Here is a 27,835-nt window from a genome sequence, read left to right as displayed (position 1 = left end):
GATAGTGCCTATTCTCCTGAAGGTGAATCCCAGCCCTGCCTGCCACCAGGTGATTTCCACGTGCCCACTGAGCCTCGGTTTCCCCATCCCCAAATGCTGGCCTCAGCAGATGGGCGTAGACTCAGCCAGGAGAGAAGAGGGAGGTACAGGGACACTGGGCCCTGCACGGTATGAGCGGCCTGTTCCCCTGGCCTGGGGTCCCTGGGGCCCTGGGAAGGACTTCCCTAGGGCTGTCCATGTGGCTTCCACAACGCCAGCAAGGGCTCAGGAGCTCGGGGAAGAGGAGCCAGCCTCTGAAAAGCTGTGGCCTCATTTACAACCCGGGTGAACATCTCCAGGATTTCCTGAGGCTTCCTCACTTGTCGGGACCGTGGAGCCAACACCTCATGAAAATGGGTTTACGAGAAAGCAGCCAGGCAGGTGGGGGCCGTCGGCTGCTCGGAGGCCAGCTCGCCACTGGTTGGCCGTGTGGCTGCCCTCACCAGCTCTGTGCATTTGATGTGTCTGGGTTGACACCTCTCCCGTCATTAAGAACAACCCTTGTTTCTAAAAAACACCTTCCCCCACCCTGCCTCTGGGTCCTCTCACCTCATTTCCTGTCAGATGTGGGGCCTCTGCAGAGAGGTGAGAGGTGAGAGCTGCCCGGGGACATTTGAAGGTGTACATTTAGTGGCATTTAGTGCCTTTGCAGGGTCTAAACCATCACCACTGTCTAGTTCCAGAACTTGTTCATTTCCCTGAAGGGAAACCCAGCACCTTCCCATCACCCCCCACCCACCCCTCCCCCAGCCCCTGCAACCACCAGCCTTCGCCTGTCTGTACCGGCTTCCCTAATCTGGACGCTGTACATAAATGCATCCGTGTGACACGAGACCTTACGCACTGTCCTCTCCCGGTCAGTCGGCGTCCTGTTGCATAGGCTCACCCATGCTGTGGCCTGTGTCACCACCTCATTCATTTTTGTGGCCAAATCACAGTCCACTGTGTGGAGCCCCAGGTCTCCGCCACTTCGCTTCTACGAAAGAGCTGTATCAGCGCCTGTTTTTGCCAACCCAACGAAATCCGAGGAGGGTTTTCACTTCTGAGAAAAGGTGAAAAGTGAAAATAGGGTTCAGCCCTGACCGGTGTGGCTCGGTTGGTTGACTGTCGTCCCTTCCTGCAAAGCAAAAGTTCGTGGGTTCGATTCCCGGTCAGGGCACATGCCTGGGTTGTGGGCTTAGTACTCAGTTGGGGAGCATATGAGAGGCAACCGATCGATGTTTCTCTCTCCCTCCCTTCCCCTCTCTCTAAAATAAATACATTTTAAAATAGAGTTCAGCATCTGTTCTGCAGCCTCCTTACACAGGCAGCACCACCAGCCACCCCCACCAGCTGCCCCTGCAGCCAGAGTGGCCCCGCCCCCAAGCTCTTCCCTGGGAACGACATCAGCACCGCAGCATCAGGCCCCAGCTTTGAACCGTGTCTGCGAGCCTCTGTGCTGTCTCAGTTTATTCTGTGCATTCCTGCTTTTACTGTATGTTAGTTTTATTTTAGGTTTTATGTGCTATTTGATGTGATATGGTAGGTTATCTTGGGGTCTGGGAACTCTCACATTGTTTGCAGAAATCTAATCAGGTGGGGCAGGGGTGAGGCAGGGCCGAGGCAGGGCCAAAGCAGGGCCCATCCTGTGGGAAGAGCTGGTTCCGCTGGATGGAGCGGCCTAGGGCAGCGGCTCCCAAAGCCGGTCCCCAGACCCACAGCACCTCCTGGGAAGGCTCCTGTCCGTGCTCAGAGGCCAGCCCAGGGGCCAAGGCCTGCTGTCTGGCAAAGACTGTCCCCCCTGGGCCTGCACCCGTGGGTGCCTCCTCTCCTCCTGTCCCCCTTCCTTCCCAACCCCTGCAGGCCCTGCTTGCCAGCTGGGATCACTTTACTTCCCAGCCAGCCAGGGAGCCAGGGAGTCCTGAATCACAGCTGATACTCACCCCCTCAGGCCCTCTTACCTAAGGGGTGCAGGGGCGGGGGGCAGGAGTGAGGAGGGGGTCATGGTAGAGATAGTCCCAAACCCTCTAGGCCGGCTGGGCTTCTCCATCCACTGAGTCCTGGGTCTGGGCTCTCTTTTCCATTCCAAGCCCTCCTGCTGGCGGAGGCCCCATTTCCTACCTCCTGGGATGGAGGGAGCTTACAACCACACTGATGCAGGGGAGCGGGGGACAGCATACAGTGCCCGGTGCCCGGGAGGCTCAGCAACACCTGGGCACCACCAGCCGACCCAACCCCTCCCTCTGACCTTGAGAGCTGGGCTGGGCCCCCACCTTGGCTCTGACTCTGATCACCAGTGGGTGAGCCGTGCCCACTCAGGGCCCCACCTCCTCAAGGTGATGTCCGCCCCCATCCCCTGCTCACCCGAGGGAGCAGATGGGGCTCCCAGCTTTCACCTGCTGGAGTTATGGCATCAACGCCAGGCTTGCATAGGCTTCTCAAAAGAACTGACTCAGAAACAAAAAAACCCTGAAAGCTGGCCATTTGTTGAGTTTTTTACTCCCCGCCCCCCAACAACCCAACCTCCCCTCCAGGCAAGGTGGACGCCTCTGGTCGGGAGCTGGCCCTGCCGCTGTGGGCTGTGTGGCTGCAGGCAGACAGCCAACAGCTCTGGGCTCTGACTCTCAGCCTGGAGACTCCAGCCCCACAGGCACCGTGAGAACCATGCTCTCCTCTGGGAAGACCCCCATGTGGCTGAAGGGCAAAACAGGCTTCTCTGTGAGGGTCAGACCGAGCTGTCACTGGGCACTCAGCGTCAGGCCGGCAGCTCCCCCGGGGGGCCTCTGCTCCCCACAGGAGGGGGAAGGGCCAGTCTGATCAAAGGACTCCAGGGCAGAGCACCCTTCATTTGGGTCAAGCTGGAGAGATGTAACAATGCCCGCGGCCACACACTTTCGGGGCAACGGGAGGCACTTCCGGGGTAATTTTAACCCAGGCACCCTTCATGTGCCCCGTCTTGGTGCCAATGTCCCAACAGGGACCTTTCCCACACCTGCCAGGGGGCAGCAGGGGAAGCCTGTGGGTGCCCTTGGCAGCCCCACCCCATGGCCCCTGCTCCCCACAGTCCCCAAGGCCCTGATGAGGGCTGGCAGCCTGGCTGTGCCCCTTCCAGTGGAGAGGGGCCTAGAGAAGCCACAGCCCAGCCATCCTGCAAAGGCAGGGTCACCGCTCAGATGGTTTGAATTAGTGACCAAGGGGCCTCGGCTGCTTTCAAGTGAAAAGTGAGGACTTTCCTGCGGAATCGCCCTGCTTTACAGCAATGGTCACAATTGGAGGGGGCCCTGGTGGCCCCCGGGTGTGGTCTCTGCCCTGCCTCTCCCTGGCCCCAGCCCCCCGCCCACAGCCCTGGAAGGCTCTCCCCAGTCTCAAGCATTTAGGCTATGTCCTTAGCAGGACATGCAGGCCGCAGGCCCTGTCCCTGCGTGTCCTCCTCCCACCGGGGCTGGTCCCCGGACTTGCCACAGACCTGGTTCCGTGGGCCAGGACTGGCCCCTCCCCCAGCCTGGCTCAGATGTCCCTTCTCATCCACTCCTTCCGGTTTTCAAAATGTTGGGGGAAAACTGTTTTGATGTAAAAGGTTAATACATTACATTAAAAATAATGAATAATAAATGAAATCAACTACAATTGCAAAATCCAAACTTGGAACTTAACGGTCAGCTGTTGTGGGTGGCAGCGCTTTTTCCCTTTAGGAGAAAAGAAACAAAAGAGGAGAAAACTACAAAAGCAAACAGAGAAAACGAACCCACCAGCGGTCACGTGTGCGGAGACTCCCAGGCTGTGAAGTTTTACACGGCTGCGCTAGAGCCCCACCTCCCCGCCCCGGGTCTCGCCCCGGGCTCCCCTCGCAATGCTCGCCAGCCTCCCAAGGTCACGGTCCCACCAGCCGGCTGCAGTCCTCACCCTGCTCCGAGCCTGGGTGGCATGAGACCCGTGGGCCTTCCCCTGCTCTCATGGGCCCCTTTCCATGGCGACTACAGATAACAAATAAAGTGGCTCCTCGGCGGCAGAAAGAACGTTAGCAAGAAAAAGAGCCAAATACAGAATTTTCTATCCGCCAAAGCGTGGCACGTGCGTATAGTCGGCCACCATTCTCCGAGCATCTTTGCCTCAGTTGCACTGCGTGGGGGGGTGTGAGAGGCAGCGTGGGTCCAGGCGCGAGCCCTGGACCGAGTCTGCGGAGCTGGGTTCCAGTTCTGCGGAGGCGGTGGCGCCTCCCTAAGCTTTGGCTTCCCGGTCTTTAAATAAACAAGCTGGACTGGATGGTTTCTTTGTCCTTGTTTAATTTTTGTGTTTATAGTTCTAGGTTTTTTTGTCTCTATTAATTGCAGGAGTAATATATGACTTCTTGCTTATTGTCATAGTCTGTTTGAGCTGCTATAACAAAATACCATAAACTTGGTGGTTTATAAACAGCAGACATTTATTTCTCCCAGTTCTGGAGCCTGGGAAGTCCAAGGTCAGGACGCCAGCAGACTGGGTGTGGCCTGGTTCACAGACGGCTGTCCTAGGGCAATCTTCTCCCCCGTGTCTTCACACGGCAGCTGAAGCTCCGCCCTCGTGGCCTAATCACCTCCCAAAGATCTTCCCGTTGGGGGTGAGCTTTTCACATGGGAGCTGGGAGGGAGAGGACACAAACATTCAGTCTACAGCGCTGATTAGTTACAAATACAGCTGCAGCGACGTGCAGAGAACAAAGTATCAACATCTACCTTTAGCCCTGCAGTTCCCTCTCCCCAGAGGCCCCATGGTCACCAGCTTCCTGTGGGTCCCTCTGGGCCTTTTTCTACACGTGTATACGCACATCCACATGTGTGCACGGCACACAGAGAGAGCGTGTTGAGTGTGTTTACTTTTTTTTCACATTTCTAATACTAGTGCCTGGAGTAGCCCTTAACTTACTAGTTAACTTGCTAAATTTTGTTTTTTGCATGGTTAGATTAATAAGTTTTTTTGTGTTCTTTTGGGTTTTGGGGGTTGTTGTTTTGTTTTTCATTTTTTGTTTTTTGAGCTAAACTCTATGTCTTGGAGATCTTTCTGAGCTTCATGTTTGGGTGCTGCATGGATTTGACCAAACCTCCCCTCACACAAGTTCACAATCTGTTATGCCCTCGGGGCCCGATGTGTGGGGCGGAATTCAAAATCGTTCCGTTTTTGAAAGGCAGTACCGTGCGTGTACTAGAAGCCTCGCAGTCAGACACGCTGACATTTCTGCAGCAAAATGTGTCACTAGGCCCGTGACGGGGATCAGTCAAGTCCACGACCAGCCACCCGTGAGGCCGCGTACCTGCAGACAGGCCATGGACGGAAGATGCAGTGTGCTCAGGGCTCCGGGGGTGCGGAATGAGAGGCGGGCGTGGCATCTGCACGGCTCCCTCACGCATCCAGACCTGCTGGGTGTTGCACCCACTGACGCAAGAAACAGATGTTCGGAGACTTTCAGGACGTTTACAGAGATGTTACTTTAATGGCCAACTCTTTTAACCTGCGCAGGGGCGGACTCTCGATGTGTCCCGGAGACACTTGCTCAGAAGAGCTGCAGATGAGAGCCGCGCCAAACGCTCACAGGCTAGCTCTTTTATACAGTGAGAAGCAAGCAAGCAAGTTACAAAAGCAGGTGTTGCTGTTATCTCTGCATAGCTCTGAGCTCTGGAGGAGTTTTGCTCTGGGTTCAGGAGGAACTATCTGTCTGTCTCCTGTTGATAAGCTTATTTCAGATGACGATTTGTTTCTCTTCCTTATCCATTCTAGTGACCTTCAAGAGGTTTTCTGCTTAGCAATGCTTATAATTGTCTAGCTCTCAACATTCCCCCATTTCCTTGTTGGCACTTATGAGTCAAATCCTTGAATCATACTAATGACGATGGGGCTACAAGTTAAACAGGAGTATAATTAATAAAGGCCTACTAATAGAGGAAATCAGGGTAGTCAGCTATGGGGACATCTTACAGATTCCTGTGTACTACGTTGGTTTTTCTAGCTTTTCCTGTTCTTTCAGTCTCTTGGTTAAGACCTTAATACTATCTCTAATTATCCCTAAATGATTAGCATAAAAGCAACAAGTTTCTTCTAATGCTGCGCATAATTCTTCTTTCCTTAAGAACAATAAATCTAATCCTCTCCGATTTTGGAGAGCTACCTCTGCCAATGAATCTACCTGTCTTTCTGAATAAGCTACTTGATCTTGCAGCAGAGATATGTCCTTAGAGAAAATCTGCAAAAGCTGTCTCAACTCTAATTCTCCCTGAATGAGGGCTGCAGCACTCAGTGCGGTGGACCCTAAGATCCTCACAGTGGCTACTATGGGTATAAGGGGAACTCTCTTCTCCCTAGTCCTGGAGGGGAGAACAAAATCTGGGTTTCCTGCATAGATACACTTGGGGAATTATGTACCCAGTTACACAAAACTCTGGATAAGAAATTGGTGGCAAACAATGGTACACCTTGAGTTCTGGATCCCATTACAAATCCCTTCTTGGGGCCCTCCTCTTGGCTGCACCCTGCTTCAATCCTTCCTTTCAGATATATCACCCCTTTATAATTATATAAAGGACAATGGACGAAGGTCTCATCTTCTTGTAACTGCTTCCGGCTGGACATGGACGTTGTCCTACCTAACCTTGGGTCGGGGTGCCCTGAAAGGGGGTGCAGCATGGAGGGAGTCCTTTCCTGTAAGGGGAAGGACCTTACAGAATCCAAGTCAGTTGGCTGTCACTGCGAAGTTGCAGGCTCGGTGTCCAAAGGCTGGCATTACTGGACAGTTGGCATCCTCGTCATATTCTGGAGGTGACAGATTTGGCAAGAGATTTGGAAGGCACAATTAAATCATAATTACTGAATAACAAAGGCAGGCACCTAGGTAAAGAATGGCTCATCTGGAGGAAGGTGTATGAGACATGCTACACCTATCTAAAACCCTGTGGCTCACTACACTTCGCTCGGGCTGAGGGGAATATATCAGGATTTCCCTCCTTTCAGATCTCTGGGCCCTTTCTGTTTTGGCTATTAGGACAGAAAAGGGAAGATAAACTCTGAAGTGAAGCCTACAGACCGCCCGAACCCTTCACTAACTAAACTACCTAGTTTAACTAAACTAGTTGAGTCTTAGGGGGAGATGATGAAGGTGGGCTCTTTAAGTGAGGCCTATACTGCAACCAATTGCTCAGGTAATAAGGCCATAGTCCTACGCCCAATGAAAACAGAAGGAGGAACACACAGGTTAATTTACACAACTACTCCTAAGCCAGTCTCTGTGCTGGTGAGACTGTCTTTTGGGAAGACATTCAGTTGCAAGGCCCTTGCTGCAATGACATCTAACAATGGCAATTTGACAGGTCCTTCGTGCCTATAAATTGAACATCTTTGATGATATTACAAACCCAGTTTTAACTTTCAAATGAAAACAGACTTTTAAGACAGGTAGCTGCATGATTCTAATATCTAATACTGAGCATTGTGATTTTCCTTAGACTATGATTTTTCTCCCTAAGATCACCCTCATCATTATTAAAGAGACTACTTTGAGTCTAACTTTTAATTCTGCCTGTTTGTTTGCATAAACATACCAAGAGCAGCCTGGATTGCCTATGATCTTTAAGTTCTCTCCGCTGGAACTCACTCAGGGAACCTTTAGACTGACTTTAGTCTGCCCCTCAGGGCACAGAAGCAGAGCCACACATCTGCCACCTGGCTTCGCCTGTACCAGTCGTTTTACTTAAATCCTTGAGGCTTCCGTTGTGCCTACAGGTTCCTTTTTAGCCATCTTTCAGGAAAGCAACCTTCGTTCCTTCCCTGGAAAGACTGCCACGAACCGCACAATTAACCAAGGTACCAGGCTTCTTCTCGTGGGCTTTTGCTAGCTTCGCAAGTCAATCCCAGTTCCTCAGGGCTTCCTGGTGACAACCAGAACCCAGACATGCCTCCTTCAGGCGTGACATTCCAGTCAAAGTATCGGTTAACAAACCATTAATGACTGGTCTTAATGGATTTATGCAGAGAAACCTTATGTCATTACTCACTCCTTCAGAATGCCAAATTCTGGAGGGATCAGATAGGGAGAAAAATACCAAGTGCAAAGGAAAATCCTTTCCCTTCTGATATCCTTTCATACACCTTCTTCATTTATATATCTTGCACTTTCCCTTGTTCACTTTCCTACAGAGTGTGAAGTTTTACTATCCCTGGAATCCTTAATTTTCTTTTCAGAGAAGATACAGAACAAAATCTAAAACACAGACAGAGTTCTATAAGAACAGTACACAGGTAGAGGCATCCTCTTGCACCAGTGCGTCTACTGGGGCCTCCGCAGAGACATGCCATTCAGGTCCGGTCTCTTGGCAGAGACATGCTCCTTTGCCTCAGGCTGAAACACACATCAGGCCTAAATGACCCTTCCTGGGTCCCGAGTGGCAAAGGCATTCTCTTTAACCGGTTACAGGCGACCTTCGCTAGGTCTTCAGGTGACCCTAACTAGGTCTTCAGATACAGGGGGTTTCTGATCAGAAACGGAAGCAAAATGAAACTACATTCCTATAAAACCAGAAAACAAGTAGTTGAGGTTTCCTTTCCTCCAGGTTTAAAACTTTCACAACCTTTCTACATATTTTTGCCCATCCAGATTTAACTACAGTTTACCTTTAATCCCTGCTCCTTTCCCACCCTGGGAAGGACTGTACTTAAACTCAGTGGTTAAACTCAATCCGTGGTAGCTAAAAGTCCCTACCAGTACAGGCATCTTCTACTCAAAGTCCCTAGATATGCAGGGACATCCTGCAGCTTTCTGAAGATTAGACCTTGCAAACGCCCTATCAACTCCGCCCTCTGGGCTGAAGTTCCTTTTGGCAGGGCTTGCTGCCAAATGACTTCAGTTTCTGTGGTTACTGCAGCCCCCGCGTAGGGCTGCCCTTCCCTAAGGAAACTACTGCCATCCGAGAACAGAATGAGCTCTGGTTTTTCGTATGCCTCATCCCGCAAGTCTGGGCGCACGCCTGTGACCCGCTCTAATATTTCATGGCAGCTATGCATGATGGTTGGATCAGGGGCTGGCAGCAGGGTGGCTGGACTCAGGGCTGCGCTTTTCAGGAACTGGACTGCTGGGGGATTCAGCAACTGCACCTGGTACTGAGTTAGCCGTGCATTAGACAACCAGCGATCAGGAGAGGATTTCAGAATTCTCTCTATATGATGCTCCCCAATTATCTGCAAATTCTGTCCAAGGGTGAGCTTGCTGGCCTCTTTCACTAGCATGGCTGTGGCAGCTAGAGCTCGCAAGCAGGCTGGCCACCCTGAGGCTACTGGGTCCAATCTCCTGGACAAATAGGCCACGGGCCTTCTCCAGGGTCCTAAAGCCTGGCTCAGCACTCCCTTTGCAATGCCTCCGTTTTCTGCCACGGTTGGAACAGCTTTCCTAAATTTGGCAAAGCCAATGCAGGTGCAGATACCAAAGCTGCCTTAAGCGCCTCAAAGGCTCGGTTCTCTTTTTCAGTTCAAGTTATATTTCCCTCTTTTCCCCTCGTAAGTTCATGGAGAGGCTTAGCCAATTCTGCAAACCCTAGAATCCAGAGGTGGCAATATCCTACTGCTCCCAAGAACTCCCACACCTGCCTCTACTAATCTTTCTAGGAAAGCAGCGGGAGATTCCTCCCTCCCCTGGATCACTTCACTAATCTTCCTAAAATTGGTGGGCTTCCTAGCGGCTGCCTTTAATCCCCTCAACAGAGCCCTGCGACACTGAAGGAGCGCGTCCCTTCCCCCGCTCGTGTTAGGGTCTCAGTCAGGGGGCTGACTGGGCAGGATATCCTCCACCTCCCTCCTTCCCGCCGCAGTCTCTCCCTCTTCCCCCATAACTGCCTTGGCAGCCCCTGAGAGTATTCTATCCCTCTCCTCTGAGGTAAAGAGGGTCTGTAAGATCTGCTGGCAATCATCCCAAGTGGGCTGGTGCATTCTAAAAATGGTCTCCAGGAGGGAGATTAAACCCTGAGGTTTCTCAGAAAACGGGGGTTCCGATGTTTCTAATTATATAGATCACTAGTGGAGAAAGGAAGATATATCAACCGAGGGGGTGCTCCGGCAGGGGCACCCGGTCAGGGCGGTGCCTCACAGAGTGGCAGAAGTGCTGGAGGTGCTGGGGATACTGGAGCCTCCTCCCCTTATCTAGTTCCCCCTCGGGTGTGAGGAAGGCTCCCGAGTGTCCCTCCCTCCTCCGGCTGGGTAGAATGCGGCACTTCCCTCCTAGGGTAGGGAGGGAGCGCATTCAAGGGGTCTAAGATGTCTTCCCCAGGTCCTGGTAGTGGGGGGGGTAGAGTTTAGGCACCCTCCGCCCTCTGGGCGCGGAGGGCTCCGGGAATTTCTTTTGTTTCCTCTTCCTGCTGCTAACAGAGCCGTTCTTCCGCAGGAGGCACTCCTTCTTAGACATTTCTGAATATAGCCTGGCTTGTCTGGGGCTATGTCTACCCACACATCGATGTAAACTATCTGATCGGGGTGTGGGGTTCTATAAACTGTGGCCCGAACTGCAAACAATACCGGGAGGTCAAAAGTCCCCTCTGCAGGCCATCCGACACCAAAAGTCGGCCACTCTAGCTGGCAAAGAGTCTGCAGGAACTCCGGATCGAGCTGCATGCTCCCGTAGCCGCGTGCACGGCGCTGGAAATCAGAAAAGTTATTCAAGATGCAATCAAGCAGGGAGTTTGGGGTGGACTCCCGCTGGCCCATTTTCATAAGGGTTAGTTTCACATAACTGAGACAAACAAACAAAACAAAACAAACAGAAATGACAATTTACTTTCACTTCGTCCGCCTGGCCTCTCCTCTCGCGAGGACTTAGGTCTGTCTTAGCTAAGGCTGCCCGCGTAGAGTCCGGGTTAAACTCCCAGCCGTTATGCCGTATGACAGACTAAGGAACCGCAGGTTAGGACCCACGCACGCTCCGTAGGCTGTTGCCCGTGGAGCCACACACTCTGTCCTCACACGCTCAAACAAAACAGCCGCACTCATACTCAGACACACCGCTGCGCTTCGCTGCGAGCCCTGACGTGACCGGTCACAACCTGAACAGAACAGAAACCAGGCCCACGCGCGGCGTGGTCACAACCTGAACAGAACAGAAACCAGGCCCACGGGCGGCGTCCCGGCCGGGGTGGCCTGGGTGGGGTACAGCGGCGTCCCGCCTACCACCTCAGGCAATACTTCGCTCCGGAGCACAGACAGACAGAGGATCCTCCCAGATACTTACCAGGCTCGAGCCCTCGTCCTCCCCTCAGTTTCCGAACCAGACCTCCACCTAGGGAGAATCCCGCTGGGGCCTCCAAAATGTTGCACCCACTGACGCAAGAAACAGATGTTCGGAGACTTTCAGGACGTTTACAGAGATGTTACTTTAATGGCCAACTCTTTTAACCTGCGCAGGGGCGGACTCTCGATGTGTCCCGGAGACACTTGCTCAGAAGAGCTGCAGATGAGAGCCGCGCCAAACGCTCACAGGCTAGCTCTTTTATACAGTGAGAAGCAAGCAAGCAAGTTACAAAAGCAGGTGTTGCTGTTATCTCTGCATAGCTCTGAGCTCTGGAGGAGTTTTGCTCTGGGTTCAGGAGGAACTATCTGTCTGTCTCCTGTTGATAAGCTTATTTCAGATGACGATTTGTTTCTCTTCCTTATCCATTCTAGTGACCTTCAAGAGGTTTTCTGCTTAGCAATGCTTATAATTGTCTAGCTCTCAACACTGGGCACGTCTGGTTGAGCCTGTGTCTCCTGCGCCTTCAGTGTCTCGGGTCCCCCTGCCACTCACAGTCTCTGTTCTTCCCAACTTTGGCAGCCGATGATGAGGGCAGCCTGCCCCAGAGGCACTAAACCAAAGGCACCCAAAAATACTTTTGGGCACTCAGGGCTGCTTCAACCAGGGTACATTCCACGGGGAGCTCCCTCCCAGCCCTACCCCAACCCCGTCAGAGTTGTGAACCGTTTATTCTCATCTTCGCAGGGGTGCCCATCGCCACCACTGCCTTTTCCCTCTGGGCTCAGCACCAACGACCCCAACTCCAGCCCCGCCTTTGGCACCGGTTTTACTTGTCGGGTCTGGAATTTCCCAGAGATCCGTGCAGCAGTGCAGGTTGGCTCCCAGCCCTCCCTTCTCGTTGCCTCTGTCCACAGTCATCTCCGCACCTCCCTTCCGAGGTCCGGGTCCGGTGGTGGTATTTTTCTACTCGATGTGACCCACTTGCTGCAGGGAAGCAACCGTGGGCTTCAGGGGTGCATGAAACCACCGAAATTGGAGCAGACGGGGTATTTGGGTGCATGTGCACATTCCGAGGGCTCTGGTGGTAGGCAAGCCCTTCTCAGTCTGGCCCTGCCTGCCTCTTGTCACAGCCCCAGACTCCCGCCACACACACAGGGTCACACCCAGTCCCCTAGAACCATCCTCTTCTTCGGCCGCCTGCCCCTCCTCCTGCCTGCCTGCCGTCCCTGCACCCCCCATGTAGCTGCCCCGAAGGCTGTTGCCATCCACAGGATGGAATCTGCAGCCTGTGGCAGATGAACAGTGCAGGGGACTTCCTCAGGCAGGAGGCATGGGGCGGCCCAGGAGGAGGGGAGGCCATGTGGAGACAGGTGGGGGGGAAGGCGCCCTCTGGATGTTAGGTGGAGTGGATGGAAAGGAGAGACGCTAAGACAACGAGATTTCACGTTTGTTGAAGCTGACTCAGAACGAACTGCCCTTTGCTTTGAGGCAGCTGTGGGGTAACTAAGCCCCTTGGAGATGGGGGAAGGGTTAGAATTTTGCTTCTTCAACGCCACGAGGCCCACCCCTCCCTCACCAGAGGCATGAAGGAATGCAGCCCCTTTGAGTGGTTCCACGTGGGAGGAGGCAGTGTTGAGTCTGACAGATGTGAAACATCGGCCCATTACGGGATCCCGTTTGTTCAAATTACCTTAATAGTGGCTCCTCTCCTCCACTGACACTCCGCTGATACGCACCCCCCCGCCCCCGCCGCTGGCGCCCACTGAGACGTTTCCCGTGGAGGCACGGGCGCCTTGGCACTGGTCTTGTGCAGCTTCCTGCCAGACCCCGCAGCATTGTCCTTGACACCGTCCTCCAGCGGTGACAATGAGGTAGTTACTGCTGCTGGGCCCTCGCTTTGGCCACAGGCAGACCGAGGGCCCTGGGGCAGTGCGCGGGCCCTGAGAGCGGGAAGAGAAAGGAGCAGTTGCTGTGAGGAGGTCTCAGGAACAGCCTGTGGACGTGTCCCTCCACTCCCCACCCTGCTTACTCCTCATTTAGCTACCTGAACCTTCTTTCATCTGAAGGGGCTTCTCTCCTGGAAGTAAACAGGACATGACTGTCCACTGGGGCGCCGGGGAGGAATTCAGTTGCACCTAGAGAGCTGGCTTTTATACAAATAAACATCCAGCTCTGCCACCCCCTGGCTGTGTGGCCTTGGGCAAGCCCCTAACCTTTCCCAGCTCCCACTTCTCTTCTGTGAAGTGGAAACAGAAGATGAACTGCAGGATTGCTTAAGGAGTACAGGGGAGCATCTAAAGCCCCTAACGCAACGGTTTGTAAATGGCAGCGCTGTCCCCTGGCCTCCCGCTTTCAGGAGACCAGTGGCACCTGTGCCTGGCACCTGGCAGTCCTGGGCTCCGTGCCCAGCTTGGTTTGCCTGCGGTGGGACCCTGGGCGCTTACTCAACCTCTCTGAGCCCTCATTTCCTCCCCGAAGTGGTGGGACTAATCAGCCTACTTCTCAGAGACGTCGTGAAGACACAGTTCAACAAGAGGAAACCTAAATTGCCAAAGCCAATCAAAATCCGCGGCGATGGAGCTCCCACTTAGCAGGGAGACCGACCATAATTGATGACTGGAACAAGTCAGTGGTACAGTATTGTAGGTGGCGAGCGCCCTGGGACAGAGAAAAGGAGGTGAAGGCCATGGGGATCTGGAGCATGCAGGCTGCAATATTAAACAGAGGTGGGAAGGGGTCCTGGGGCCCCCACTGGGAAGAGGACATTTGAGCCAAGACTTAAAGCAGAAAAGGGGAAATGGGATCCAGGCAGAGGAGCCACCCCAGCGAAGCCTTAAGGCGGGAGTGTGTCTTAAGTGGTGCGGCAGGGGAACTGCAGCCGGGCTGGAGAGGAGGAAGCCGGGGAGAACGGGGTCGGGGTGTCAGAGGTCCGGCGGCAGGCCAGGAGGACCTGCTGGGCTTTCACCCTGAGCAAGACAGGAGTCACTGTAGGTTCTGCGAGATCACCCCGGGGGCCGTGCTGAAGACAGGCGGCAGGGGCTCAGAAGAGGCTGGAGGCAGTTAGATGGGGACCGGAGAGCCCGCGGAGAGGTGATGGTGCTGGACTCGGCAGTAGCCATGGAGCTGGAGAGGCTGGACCAGGCTCTGGATGTGTGGAAGGCACAGCCAACGGGATTTGCTAACGGAGTGGCTGGGGGTGGCGAGAGAGGGGAGAGTTGAGAACTCCAAGTTCGTCGAGTCTAAATGAGAAGCTATGTGGCATCATCCAGTGGGCACGTGGTCGGTTGTGATCATTCGATTTGACTCATTCTTTTCCCAAACTTCCCCAAAGACCTGCTCTGGACTGAGCCCTGTGCGGGAGAGATCCTGGTTATAGCAGCTAACAGGTTTTCGTTTCTTTTTTTCTGTGCCTGTCAACTGAGGGGGTTTTTCCAGATACATTTGTTGAGATGTAATTGACATGTAAGTCACCCTTTTAACGTGTGCAGTTTATCGGTTTTAATATATTTACAGATGTGTGTGACCCTCACCGCAGTCAGTGTCAGAGCATTTTCAGCACCTCTGGGAGAAAGCCTTCAGCAGTCCCACCCCGCGCCCCGCCCCGCCGCGCCCCACCGCACCCCGCAGCACCCCGCCCAGCCCTAGGCAACCACTCCTACCGATCTGTCTATTGTGGACATTACACATCAGTATGCGGCCCTCTGGGCCTGGATCCTTTCACTTGGCATAACGTTTCCGAGGCTGGTCATGTTGTAGCCTGTGTCAGAACCTCATTCCTTTTTACAACTGAACGGCGATGTCCCAGGGTACGGGCGGGCCGTGTGCGGTTTATCCATTCACCCATCTGGGTGGTGGCCACCCTCGGGTACTGTGAACAGCACCGCCATGCTAACGTGCCTGGGCGAGGGTTTTGCGTGGATATGTGTTTTCATTTCTCGGCAGGAATCTGATCACGGCTCACTGGTTATCTGAGTTATGTTATCTGACTCCTCGTTCCTCTAGGAGTGGAATTTCCAGGTTGTAGAACAGCTCGTGTTTACTCGTGCGAGGATCTAGCGGATGCGTTCGGAAGCGGCGGCACCGGTTTTCATCCCTGCCGGCAGTGTGTGTGTCTCGCCCGTGCGCGTTAAAGCCTGACTTCCCGGTTCCCATCGTCCTGGTGGGTGTGAGTTCGTATCCCCAGGTGCTGGTCCACGCCCTCACGTGCATGCACCACCCGTCCTCACAGCAGCCCTGCGGGGTGGGTGCCACTGTCATCCTGGCCTCACAGCTGAGGAAACGGAGGCACAAAGACGTCATGGGTGGCAGAGCTGGGATGCACACTCAGGCCGTCTGTGCTCAGAAACCTCAGAGAGGAGTGGGAGATGCTCACACCAGCTGCCGTCTGCAGAGTGAGCTCCTAGACACTCCGGCAGGGCTGCGGGGAGGAAAGACTGTAGCAACCGTGAGGCGTCCAGGAGCAAAGGGGTGGCAGCTGAACGGGGCCTGGAAGGATGAGTGGGAGCGTTTCACGGTGTGGGAGGTGGATACAAGGGTGTGCAGAGGCTGGCCAGGGGATCGAGGTGGGGATGGTCATACCCATGCCACCGTCTCCTTAAAGTACCCCCCACTCCGTCATCTGCTTCAGCAGGATGTTTTTAGAACACGTATTTCAGTTCTGGTAGAAGCCAGTGTGCGCTGAGAATGCTACCCTCCAGGGTCCACCTGACTGAAAACGAATGAATGCTCAAGTTATGTGAAGACCTTCTGACACGTGGAGAAGTCGTAAGTGCCTGTAACCTATGCAAACTCGTCCACACGCCACTGGCGGAAAACAAAGACGCAAGTCGCCAGGTGCCCGCACGCACTCCTCCCGCCCTCCCTGGAGCCCGTGAAGGGTTGCCCTGGAGCCGGCAGTGCACCTCCCCAGGTGAGCGCCCTGCCCAGGTGTGTTGAAGGCAACTCTGACTGCCCTGCTCTGAACTGGGTGGCGACTTTGGCGTTCATCCCCTCATGGCAGCCCCAGCAGGACAAGGTGAGAGGTATTTGTAGGGAAGGTGCCGGCGAGTGGGCTGTGTCCAGGCTGGTCTCATGTGACTAAGCTGTGACACCTGGTGGCAGCTGTGGTGGGAACAGCAGACTCAGCTCTGCCTCGCCGAGGTGCAGCGCGAGGGCCCCCACCCTAGGAGTGGCCTGGGAAGCCCCCGCTGGCTCAGCCTTGAGCCTCCCTCTCACCCCCACAGCAGCCCTATCTCCCTACAGCTGACGGGGCTGTTCCAGAGCTGAGGCAGCCACGGCCAGGAGAGGGTCCGCACCACCAGGGCCCGTGGGGACAGAGCCAGCCAGTGAGGGGCGGCAGCCCCAGCACTCGAACCTGTGCCAGAAGTTTGAGGGGATTTTAAACCTGTACTTTTTGTCAAGGAGGTTGATTTCTTGCTCCCACCACACTCGACCAGTTCTCAGAAACCTGAAGCCATGTGACTCCTTGTCTTTGCAGCCGATGTAATTCCCCCTCCCAACCCCCCACCCATCCCCTAATATTTTACTCCTGTAGATGCTTCTCTGGTTTCTTGGTCCCATTTTTTTTCCTTTTGGCATCATTTGTCCTTCCTCCTTCATTTCCTCTTGGCTGTATAGGCCTGTTTAATAAGGCCGGGGTTAACTCCAGCACCAGAATCAGCAACTAAACCCTTTGCCTAACAGCTTTAATGAGAAGCAGAAAAGCGGAGGAAACGGCTCTCCTGCCAAGTCCGTAAATTATTCCAGGGCCTGCAGCCAAGCCAGGTCTGCACCGGAGCCTGGAGTGTTTAGCTGCTCTTCTCCCTTAAGTGGCGCTCTCACCGGGGCATCCGACGACCCCAGGCACCCACCCCCTAGCACCCGCCTCCCCCCCACCCCATCTTCAGAGGATGGGCCCCACCACCTCATCTCTTAAAAAGGGTCCAGAAAGCCAGAGCTGTGCATAGAATTGGACTTTTACCTCTGGGCAATCAGCTCACGTGTTTTGAAAGCACTCTGCAGGCCAGACAAGACATGTCTGCAGGTCATCTGGGGCCCGCGGCTGCCACCGTGCAGCTCTACTCTCAAAACTGCGCCGAATTTTCTAGCATCGAGCTGGTCGGCCTTGACCGTTTCTTTCTAAACTCCTTCGTAACCAACTTCAGGACTGTAGTCCTAGAGCTCAAGCTGAATCAGAAGGGTCTAACTCTGGTTGGTAACAGATATAAAATTAATGCCTACAACTGTCTTCCCCCCAGATTCATAGTTGGACTTAATGGAAGCCCCACCGCAAGGGCTGGGCAAGGCGAGGTGGCTTGGCATTGGGGCGGGCTCTGTGTGGAGAGGACAGTAGGGGCTCAGCTGAGGGCCAGGGGATGGCAGGTTCAGAGACGAGGGAGGGACCACGGAGTCGGGCTCCCCATGATGGGGCATGTGGGGCAGGAGAGCAGTGAGCTAGGGCAGGGTTGGTGCCAGGGTGAGCTGGCTGGAGAGGTGGTGACGGAGGCTTGGGCCGCTCAGGTGCCAGCCACCCGGTGTCCAGGGTTGAGTCTGAGCTCAGCCCAGGGGAGAGGGGGACTTTGAGCTGCGCCATCATCACCTTAAAAAAAGCAACAAAAACCGAGGCTCATCACTAGCCTCTTTCCATGGAGCTGAGCACACAGCCTCAGGGACAGGTGACCTGGAGCCCAGAAGACGCAGGAGGCTGTCCCTATCGCGGGGTGCAGAGAGAACCCAGGGTGCCAGTGGACTCACCTCCGCACCAGACAACCAGGCTGGGCTGAGAGCGCCCCCCACCCCAGCCAGCGGAGCCCCTGAGTGACCGTCTGGGCCCGCCTGGAGAGGGAGAGATGCATCAGAGTGTCCCCAGGGCTGGTGGGGGAGGTGGGTCTCTAATAGACAGGACACCCCCTCTGAGGAGGGAGGCCACAGGCACAGCAGATGGCACCGGTGACTGAGAGGGCCATCTCGAAGGCTGTCAGGAATGCCCTGGCCGGGCCGGGTTCTAGCAGGGCCCTTGCCGCCTCATGCCTCCACTCCACTCGGCAGGACCCAGTCTGTGTGCTCGATGAGCTCCAGGGTGTGGGGGAGACCGCACCCAGGCTGTGCCAAGCACAGAGAGTGAGGGAGCGGACCCCAGCGGAGCCTAGCCTGTGGGGAGTCCCCACTCGGGATCAGGGGGCTTCTGGGTTGGGGGACGGTGACGTCAGAGCTGGGCTCGGAGGATGAAGGGCATGGCCTTCCAGGCTGAGAGCAGGAAACCCCAGAGTCTGCCCACAAGAGCCGATAGGGCACACAGCTGCCCGGGAGGGGGACGGGGCACCACACCGCCCAAAGCGACACTGAGCGCTCAGCGGGCAGAGCTTGGGCCATGTGGGAGAGGCGGGGGCAACAGGGGGGGCCCAGGCCAGGCCTCGACACCTGCCAAGAGGCTTGTACTCCGCGGCTAGGCGTCTGGAGAGCACAGTGGGGTTCAGGGAGAGGAAGGGTCCTGGTTAGATTCAGCAGCCGTGAACACGTGGGGGTGGGGAGGCCGGCTGGGGAGCTGCCCTGAGGCGGTGGGCCTGTGTGGTCCCAGAGGCCTCTGCGCCCCCAGGGCACCCTACACTGCACGTCAGAGCGCAGCGCCCCTCCCACACTGACCCCGGAGCAGGGTTTCCTGTGAGCAGCTGCAGCTGGGTCACAGCCGTTTATCTTACGTTCCTGGATGGAGTCCCAAGAAAATAATTGTGCTTATTTAAACACATACACATACACACACCACAAAGCAACGTTGCAAAACCCACCCCCAAAGAGAAATCGTAGGGAGATTGTTAGGGCCCCAGTGGTGTATCGCCTCACTGACTTATCTGCTTGCGCATCTGTTCACTGGCCTGCCTGGACGGCCCCCATTGCTCAATAGGCCCGCTGCATTGCTAGGGGTCACGCGAGGAAGCAGCCCAGGCCGCCCAGCCTGTGGTCAGCACCAGGGAATGGGCACACCTTGCGTCAGGCCGGCCCTGGGAGCCTGCTGTGGAGCCCAGGTGGAGCCCAGGTGGTCGGTGCCCTGCACCAGGTACCGCCCATCCCACATGTGGGGGCTCCCAGTGGGGCTCTTCTGCAGTCCTAGGGCTGGGGGCACTCTCTAGAGACCAAGGAGCCTGAGGTCCGTCCCAAACTTCACGGCTCCATCTCAGGGGTGGGGGCAGAAGAAGTTCACCAGGGGATTGTGCTAATTAAAGGAACAACTGCTGGACCAGCTGATTCCCAAGGGCCTCCCCTTCCCTTCTAGAAGCATCACCCGCTGTCTCTGGGTGCTAGCTCCGGGAGGGCCAGGGGCAGGGAGACACAGCCTGTGAGGAATGGCCACAACCCTACAACCACGACCACGGTACTACCAGGTAAACAAGGAGCAAGGCTATGACCCCTCCACACAGTGGGGGGCAAGAGGGGAGACCTATAGGCCCCCTTCTCCCTCAGCTCACCTCCTAGGGAGCTGAAGCCCCCATCCCACAGACCGAAAGATTCATGCCTTGGAAATTAGGAAGGAGATATCAGGATGTTTGAAAGAAAAAGGTGGGCTTCCTCTCCAGGTGGGGGACAGGCGGACTTCTCAAACGTGGAAAGAGTGAGTGGATGGGACAGACAGGAGCAGCGCCAGGGAAGTGACTCAGAACACAGCATGCCCAGGGACGGCACACTCGACTTTTAAAAGTCATTTTGGCACAAGAAGTAAGACAAGCCAGACGTGTGACCAGGGGCCCGAGACACAAGGGTTACGTCAGCAGGGAGGACAGGATGCCTCGGGCGGAGCGTGTCTGAGGGAGAGCAGCAAGCAGAGACGAGAGACAAAGGGCGAGGGGCAGGTTGTGAGAGTCCCTGCCACACAGCAGGTGCAAAAGGCATTTGATGAGTCCCCATCTCGTGAACTTGAATCTCCACACCCGGAGGACCTGTGCCCGGGCCGCGGAAAGAACTTGCTAATGCAGTCACACGATCAGGGCTGTGTCTTTGACGAAGAGGGTGCGGTGTCGCACCAGAACTGCCCCTGTTTTCAGAGACACGTACCCTAGAGCCTCCGGGTGAGTGAAGCAGACGGGGGCCTGGGGCCACTCTCTGGGACAGACAAGGAAGCAAAGGGTCCACGAGCCCTGTGACCAGCTGGCCGCATCAGGGCCCACCAGGTGCGAGCCATCCACCTAGGGCGTCTCCTCCATGACTGTGAGTCCCAGTACAGCTGGACTCCAGAGCGTTGACAGAATGTAGTTTTTTGGCTGAGAAAGAGTCGTTTGGGCTAGAGTTGTTGGTTAATAGTCACAGCAGCCTAATCAGAAGACTGGCCCACAGTGGGGTTAATGAACCGGAGGGAGGAAGGAAGGAAAGGAGGGAGAGAGGAAGAAAGGAGGGAGGGAGGAAGGAAGGAAAAGAGGAAAGAAGGAAAGGAAGGAAGGAAGGAAGGAAGGAAGGAATGAAGGAAGGAAGGAAGGAAGGAAGGAAGGAAGCAGTGGGCGGGCTGCTATGGGCCAGGAGGAGACAGGTGATTTTCTGTCTTTGGACTGTAGGCTCTATGGAGTGGCCTACTCTGCTCATTGTTTTTAACAACTTAAACACAGGAAGTGTATACAGTGATCACGCTTGCAGGTGACAGAGTTAAAATTTAATAAAACCTTGACAAACTGTAACTATAGGCAGTGGACAGATGCTTAGCATGAGGCAGTCATGTCACATGGGTCCCAAAAATGCCACCTACGCCTGTGAAGGCAGTTTTGTTTCCTGTCACAAGAAATCTAACTCAGAGTGGCCACCACCAGGCCACAGATCTGGCTGTGCTGACAGGCCGGCTGCTCTCTGTGGCATGGGCCGCCGCCGTCTCCCCCAGCCCGGGGCTGCCTTGCTCCACGCCGGCTTCGTCTTCAGGAAGGGGCGCCTTTGAAGCGCTCGCCTCCCTGCCTTCTTGCAGCTCAACCCAAGAACGCCTCTTTTCTAATCACTGGAGTCATGGGACTTCAGAGGTCCCATGACTGAGTCTCCTTGGTGGCACATCCATCTCCGAGCCAATGACTGTGGCCAGAAGAACAAGAGGGGGCCAGGCCAAGGTCACATGCCAGAAGCCAGGGTGGGTGTGACTCAGCAAATCCGCTGGACTGAGACTCCGGAGGGAGAGAGGACAGCTGCTGAGCAGGCCCCAGACACCCCACGTGAGGCCAGCGGTGGTTTGACCTGGGTCCCGTGTCCGTCCCAGAGGGTGTAGCAGGCCCGGGGATCAGCAGGACATGCCCTCCACCCCTTGGGGTTGCCTCCAGGCTGGGACCCTATCACCCGCTTCTTGGCCTTGAAACAGCCCCAGGCCAATGCTGAGCTGTGATTCCACGCTAGGGCTCCCTCTGTTCCCTGGGGTCTGGGTAGAAATGACAGGTGTCCCCGCCCATGGCCCCCAGGCAGGGGCAGGAGGAGCAGCTCTGCAGACGTGTCCTGAGCCAGCTGGCTGTCAGTGGGGGAAGGGGCGTCCACCTGTGGTGTGTCAGCTAGAAGGAGCCGGGCCTCAGCAGTCTCCTCCCTGCCGCTGGTGATGGCCCCATACCCTCACAGGAAGGAGAGGGAAACCTTTGTGTAAACAGCAAGCCCCTTTATCTCCCACTCAGTGTTTCCTAAGCAGCGCCCGCCCATGGCTCCCTATGTTATTTCAGCTTGGTGTTTGCAGAGAGAGCTCCAGAGCGAGGTGGTGGGAAGATCCCTGGAGGGAAGGCAGGAGTTGGCGGCAGAGCCCGCCTGGCGCCAGACCAGCTGTGGGGCCCATGCCAGGCAGCTAATCTCGTGGGCCCCACTTTTCCCATCTGTAGATGGGGACAGTGAGAGTTAATGCACGTGTACTGGCCTGGGTGCTCAGTTGGAACTTCATCCCCTGATGCACCAAAAGGTCACCAGTTCAAGTCCCAGTCAGGGCATACACCTAGGATGTGGGTTCAGCCTCCAGTTGAGGTGCGTACAGGAGGCAACTGGTTGATATTTCTCTCTCACATCGATGTTTCTCTCTCTCCCTGCCTCTCTCTCTAAAATCAATAGACATACCCTCGGGTGAGGAATTTAAAAAAAGAGGTGGTATATGTGGTGACAGTAGTTCCCGAAGGGGACGAGGGTCCAGGCTGGAGCGGGTGCGCCCAGGAGTGGCGTGGACAGTGGGCAGGGCTGCAGATGCTGGGAGTGCTCAGTGTGCAAGTTCTGGTGGAGGCTGCAGGCCAGTGTGTGAGCGAGACGAGGAAGATGAGGATGAGGCGGAGGGGGAGAGCTGGAGAGAAGAGCCATGAGGAAAGAGATGGAGCCCACAATGCGGCGAGGAGATGCAGGGTCCAGGAGCATCTAAGAGTGCCCACGTCCATGTCTGCATCCCTTGTCCGGGACAATTCCGTGGATCGAGGGTGCAAGAGCATCAGTTCTGTATCAAAAGACATTGAGTGCACCTATGAAAGCCGTTCTTCAAATTTCTTTCACTCTTCACTTCTTCAGAGTTCCTTCTTTCCAAGCACAGAGCCTGCGCTTCGGTCCTAGTGCGTCTTTAACACCCTTTAACACTTGCTAATCTCCCTTTTTGCAAAGAGAGCAGACCTAGGCTAAGCACTTCCAGGCTAGGGTTTTGGCGGAAACTGTTGCATTGTGTGACTCATTGTGTGTGCTTTTACCAGTCGTCATTGGTTCTTCTTTGGCAGTAGCCATAGAAGTTTTATTTCCCAACATACCTACATAAATAGAAAGGCCAGTGTAAAGAAAAACGTAAGTTTTGAAAATAATGCACGTGGCGCAAGTACAATGAAAGACCCAGATGCTGATCTCCCAGCAGCTCCGGGCGGCCTTTGCTTGGAGGTGGCCATACTGGCACCTGAGTGCGACCTCGGGAGGTGGGAGGCGCAGTCAGGCCAGGTCAAAGACAGAAGCTGAGTATCACAGACTCCTCCCATCTGTGTTCCCCGTTGTGTGGGCCTGATAAAGACTGCAGCCCTTGTCCTTGTGTGAGCCCCGGGTGCCCAGCCTCTCCTCTCTCATCGCATTTGCTCTGGGGCCCAGTTCCAGCCCAGGGACCTGGAGCACCTATAGCTCTTAGGGGTTATGGGTCCCCCAGTGAGGAAACACAGCAGCAGGTGGCGACGCCTGCTCTGAGTATGACAAGGGCACCACTTCCTGAACCCTGTGCGTGAGTCCAAACACGCTGGTCATTCGGACCCTCTCTGTGGCCCAGCTCAGCAGGAATTAGTTAGTACGCCCATATTTAAGATGGGAAAACTGAGGCTCGGTGATAGTTTGCCTGGAGTCCCACAGCTAGCATTCCACGTGGGGGACTCAACCCCAGGCCTGCGTGCCACTCTTCCCACGCTCTTTGCCCGACGATGTGTGGCCTCTGCCCAATGGACCATTAGCTCTGCTGCAGGGCCCCACCCCTCCGACAGGAGGCCCAGCCAGGCCCCCAGGACCATGTGGTTTCCACGGGCGGGGGGGACCTGGGTGTGTGCGTCACCCCATAATAGCTGCCGCCACTTTCAATTGACCTGTTCCCACTGGGGAAAGATTTTGCCATCTTGATAAAGAAACTCATGTTTCCTTGAACATAATTTAGTAGTTTCTATTCTTGTTCCACCTTCCCTGAAATTCACAGTGACTGCATTTCCCCAACGAGGAACCCCTAGGCTTGGTCTGACAAGGAATTTGGGGCCATTTCTGGGCAGGAGGCCTGTCTCCAGGAGACATGGTTTGCATGTCAGAGAGCTGGCACGCCAGGACACGGGGCAGTTTATGGGGACCACAGAAGAGACTGCAATCAGAGCTGCCGCCGAAGCCCTGGGACTTTGGGGGCAACAGGGGGCAGGGCTTACAGGAGGCCCTGGCCTCAGGAACAGCTTCTGCTTCCATAACCTCACCCGGGCACCCCCATCCCGTCCCTCCAGACCCCTCTCCACTGCTCCCCCTCTCCATCTGTCTTCCCAGCTGCCTTCTCCCTCCAGCCCCTAAGCAAGGAGCTTGGTTTTCCGCGAACTACACCAGCCCTACCCCATCTGCTCCCCAGAAATCAGCTGGGGCACTGGTGGAAACCCAGGCTTATGGAGGTAAGGTGGCTTGTCCACGGCCACACTGATAATGACTGAGGTGCTGGCGCCAGAGCTGGGTCTGGTGCCCTTGCCACTCTGCACACGGCCGCACCCTGAACGTCCTGTCCCAGAGGGTCACCCTGCGCTCGTCCCAACCGAGTTACAAGTCTTCTGTTAGACAGACTGATGTGATGTCTGACCCGGAACAAAAGCCACTAAATTTTAACCATAGTCGTGAAAACGCGACAGAGTCATGTTTCAGTTTCTGTCACCGAACTATATTATGATGAAGAAACAGAGCTTTTAAAAGTATATCATATATGTAAATATTATATATGTGTACAGGCTTTACACATATTAAGTCTGGCACGGGCATATCATGTTTAAACATACACACGCATTCACATATTTTAAATTGGACATGACATGTAGCCAAATTCAAACGGAGGACGTGGGCTGACAGACCCACCCCGCTCTGTCTGGAGCAAGCATCCTGAAGCCCAGCGGCCATCCAGCCTGGGCGTGACTCCAGCCCGCAGTCCGGGCTGGCCCCCGAAGGCTGCCTGGCCTTGCGGTGGAGTTATTCAGCCCAAATTCCGAAATGTTTTTTCCTTTCGAGAACTCACTGAAGAGTTTCCCAAGCGCACAGTTTGAACCCCAAAGGCACGCAATTCCCCAGAGCGTGTTGTTCCCAGAAAGACCTCCGATCTCTCCCTGGCCTGACCCCCAGGCCCCGGAGGCCAGGCTGCCCCCACCCGGTCCTGCAGCCACGCGGGTCAGCTCCTGGGCATGCGGGGCTGCCGCTGCCGCTGCAAACTCAGAAGGGGTCGGTCTTTCATCAAACAGAAAAGCCATTCTCCCGCAGGCTGGGCCCAACCAGGAAGCCGGCGAGGGGGGCAGGTCACATCTGAGGGGTCACCTCGCTGGGGACTTCAGAGAGCAGATCTCTGGGAAGGTGGGACTGAGGTCACTTCCTGCCAGGCAGCCTGGGTCACCAGGGAGGGAGCATGTGCTTAGTGCAGGCAGGGGCGGGAGGAGCAGAGGGGCACAGGGGAACAGTCAGCATCCCGCACAGGGGCTTCGGTCTGTAGCCTGGTGCTTTGCCACATTTTTTTTTTTTTTTTTACAAAACCCAGCCTCACTTTTGTGGAACGCTCACTAGTGTTCCAGGCTCTGTGGTAAACCGTTAGACACACAGTAGCTCAGACTGTTGGAGAACTGGTCGCACGTATCCTGGTTTGGAAACAGAGGCCCATAAAGGCCACATGGACGGGCGCTGGGGCCTTGCCGGGACCAGAACTGAGGCTCGAAGCCCCAGCTCCTTCTCCTGCCCACTGCCCATGTGTGTGCCAGGTCCCGGGCTGCGGGCTGGGGTCACCAAGTGAAGGAGGTGAGCTGGTGGTCTGTGACAGTTTCATCTGCCGGAGGGAAAAGACGCCATTTTTAATTTTTTAAGACAGAAAAAGAAATTGACTTTGTGTGACTTTGGACTTAGCCAATAGCATGCTGTGCATTTGAGAGGTGAAATAGACGTTTTGATCACTGATGTAAACGTCACAGGAATTTTTAATTCTTTAGCATCTCCAGTAGGACCTGCAGGCAACAGGCCAAAGTGCAGACCGCTCTTGGCTGGAGGAAGCAGCCCCGAGTCAGGAATCCAGCCCTGCCACTTCCGTGTGGTGTGCGCTCAGCCGTGGCATTCATGTCCCTGGGCCTCAGCTCCTTCAACCAGAACATGAAGGCAGTGAACAGTTTGTGTTCCATGAGATAGAATGAGAATCCTTGCCAGGTGGTGAGTTTCCCCAGCACGAGAAGCAAGCAAAAGTAGGGTGGAAAGCCACTACAGAAAGGATGCTCCAGTGGGCCCCATGACACTGGCCTCGTGGGAGGGGCTAAGTCCAAATCACTGCTGTGTCCCTGGAACAGTATCCACTGCCTGCCGGATGGATGGGTGCACGGGTGTGTGGATGGGTGGGTGCATGAATGGGTGGATGGACACACTTCCACACATGTCAGGAGGATGAGCTAGCTGGCCAGGAAGGCCTGCCTCGCCTGAGATCCCTGACTTCTTGACCACACTCCCAGAAGTCCTGACTCACACAGCTGCTTCCTGATACCTTCCCCACGCAGTAAAACTGTGGTTGGAAACGCTGGGCCCCGTGTGCGTGTTCACAAGGCCCGTCGTGAAGGCTTGCAGGTGAACTTCCGGAGCTTAAATGAGGCCAAGTGTCAGGTGTGTAATGAGTGCCGGAGAGTGCGGGGCGCAGCTGCTCTCATTACAGGAGGTGGAGGGCACAGGGGACGAAGGTGATGGCGGAGCGGGAGGGGAGCATGGCGGTGGCCGTGGCTCCCACTGCTCTGATGGGAGGCAGAGGTGCCCTCCTTGCCAGGGCTTGCCCTTGAAGCTGCAGGGCGCGGCCTACCCCCAGACTGCTCCGTGGCTCCGTTAGCTTCTGAACTCTGGACGGCAGCCTCCGTGGGATGAGCACGTGGGCTCGGAGTCTGCGGTCTTGCATTGGGTGCTGGGTCGGCACTGATTTCTCGGTGACACTTGGGCATGCTGTTTAACCTCCCCAAGCTCCCAGGGCCCTGTCCGCACCCTGTCCTCATCAGCCTTATTGTAGGGCCCCCCGGGGAGGCCTGCCACCGTCCATAACACGCTTCGCCACGCCTGGGACAGCAAGCAAACCCCCTGTCATTCAGGTGCAGTTCACATGCCGTGCGACCCATCCATTTACGGTGTGCAAGTCAGTCGTTGTTAGGGTAACCACAGAGTTGTGCTACGGTCACCGCAGCCAACTTTAGAACACGTACGTTGCCCCCAAAAGAGAGCCTGTGCCCATGAGCAGTCGCCTGCAGCCCAAGGCAACTGGTGATCTACTTGCTATCTGTAGACTCTTCACAGTTCGTGGGCTTTGCTGCCTGCTTCTCCCACCTTCAGGGTTTATCCGTGTTGCAGTGGGCTCCAAACTCTCCTCTTCCACTTCAAGGCAAACTGGAATCATCCCCCATCGGAACATGTAAATCTGCCTCGTTCCTTTGATTTTAGCCTGCTAATTTTAATAGGCAAGATGTTTATCATTCAAGATTCCAATGGTATTAAAAAGTGTGTGTGAAGCCATAGGGCTGACGGCTTCCCACGCCCACTCTGCTGAGCCTGGGGAGAGCATGCTCACCCCAGCCCTGAGCAGGCACCAAGGCCCTGTCTCATTATCCGTCATCCCCGAGACAAGAAATGTGATCCCCGGGGAGGTGTCATCTGCGACTCTCTTTGACTGGGCTGGAGCATTGTCATCGCGTTTCAGAGAAACTTACAGTTCCCTTCCGATGAATGGCCCGATCGTATGCCTGGTCTGTTCTTCCGTTGGGCAGTTCATTTCCTTCTCATTGATTTGTGGAAATGCTTTAAGGAAACTGACGTCTGAGTCGGAAATATTTTCTCAGTTTGCTACTGGGGGGACCCGAAGAAATGGAATTTATTTATTAAACATTGCTTATTTAATTCTTCCATGGTTAAACTCCAGTCACCTTCAAAGTACTCTCCATTTGATGC

General features: G+C 55.2%; 1 protein-coding gene and 1 long non-coding RNA gene across 2 annotated transcripts in view; one reads left to right on the top strand and one right to left on the bottom strand.

The window, feature by feature from the left end:
- COL23A1 (collagen type XXIII alpha 1 chain) overlaps nucleotides 1-27,835 on the top strand; it is a 276,836-nt gene that overhangs the window by 153,464 nt on the left and 95,537 nt on the right. The window lies entirely within an intron of this gene.
- Nucleotides 5,462-11,722, bottom strand: LOC139440313 (uncharacterized). The gene is made up of 2 exons (XR_011650453.1): nucleotides 11,252-11,722; nucleotides 5,462-6,798 (listed from the first exon to the last, which is right to left on the bottom strand). It is a non-coding gene; the product is annotated as an uncharacterized lncRNA (long non-coding RNA).

Source organism: Desmodus rotundus, chromosome 10, assembly GCF_022682495.2.
Source record: "Desmodus rotundus isolate HL8 chromosome 10, HLdesRot8A.1, whole genome shotgun sequence".
NCBI lineage: Eukaryota > Metazoa > Chordata > Mammalia > Chiroptera > Phyllostomidae > Desmodus > Desmodus rotundus.
Note: the sequence above shows the minus strand (reverse complement) of the source record. Positions and strands in the feature narration are given on the sequence as shown.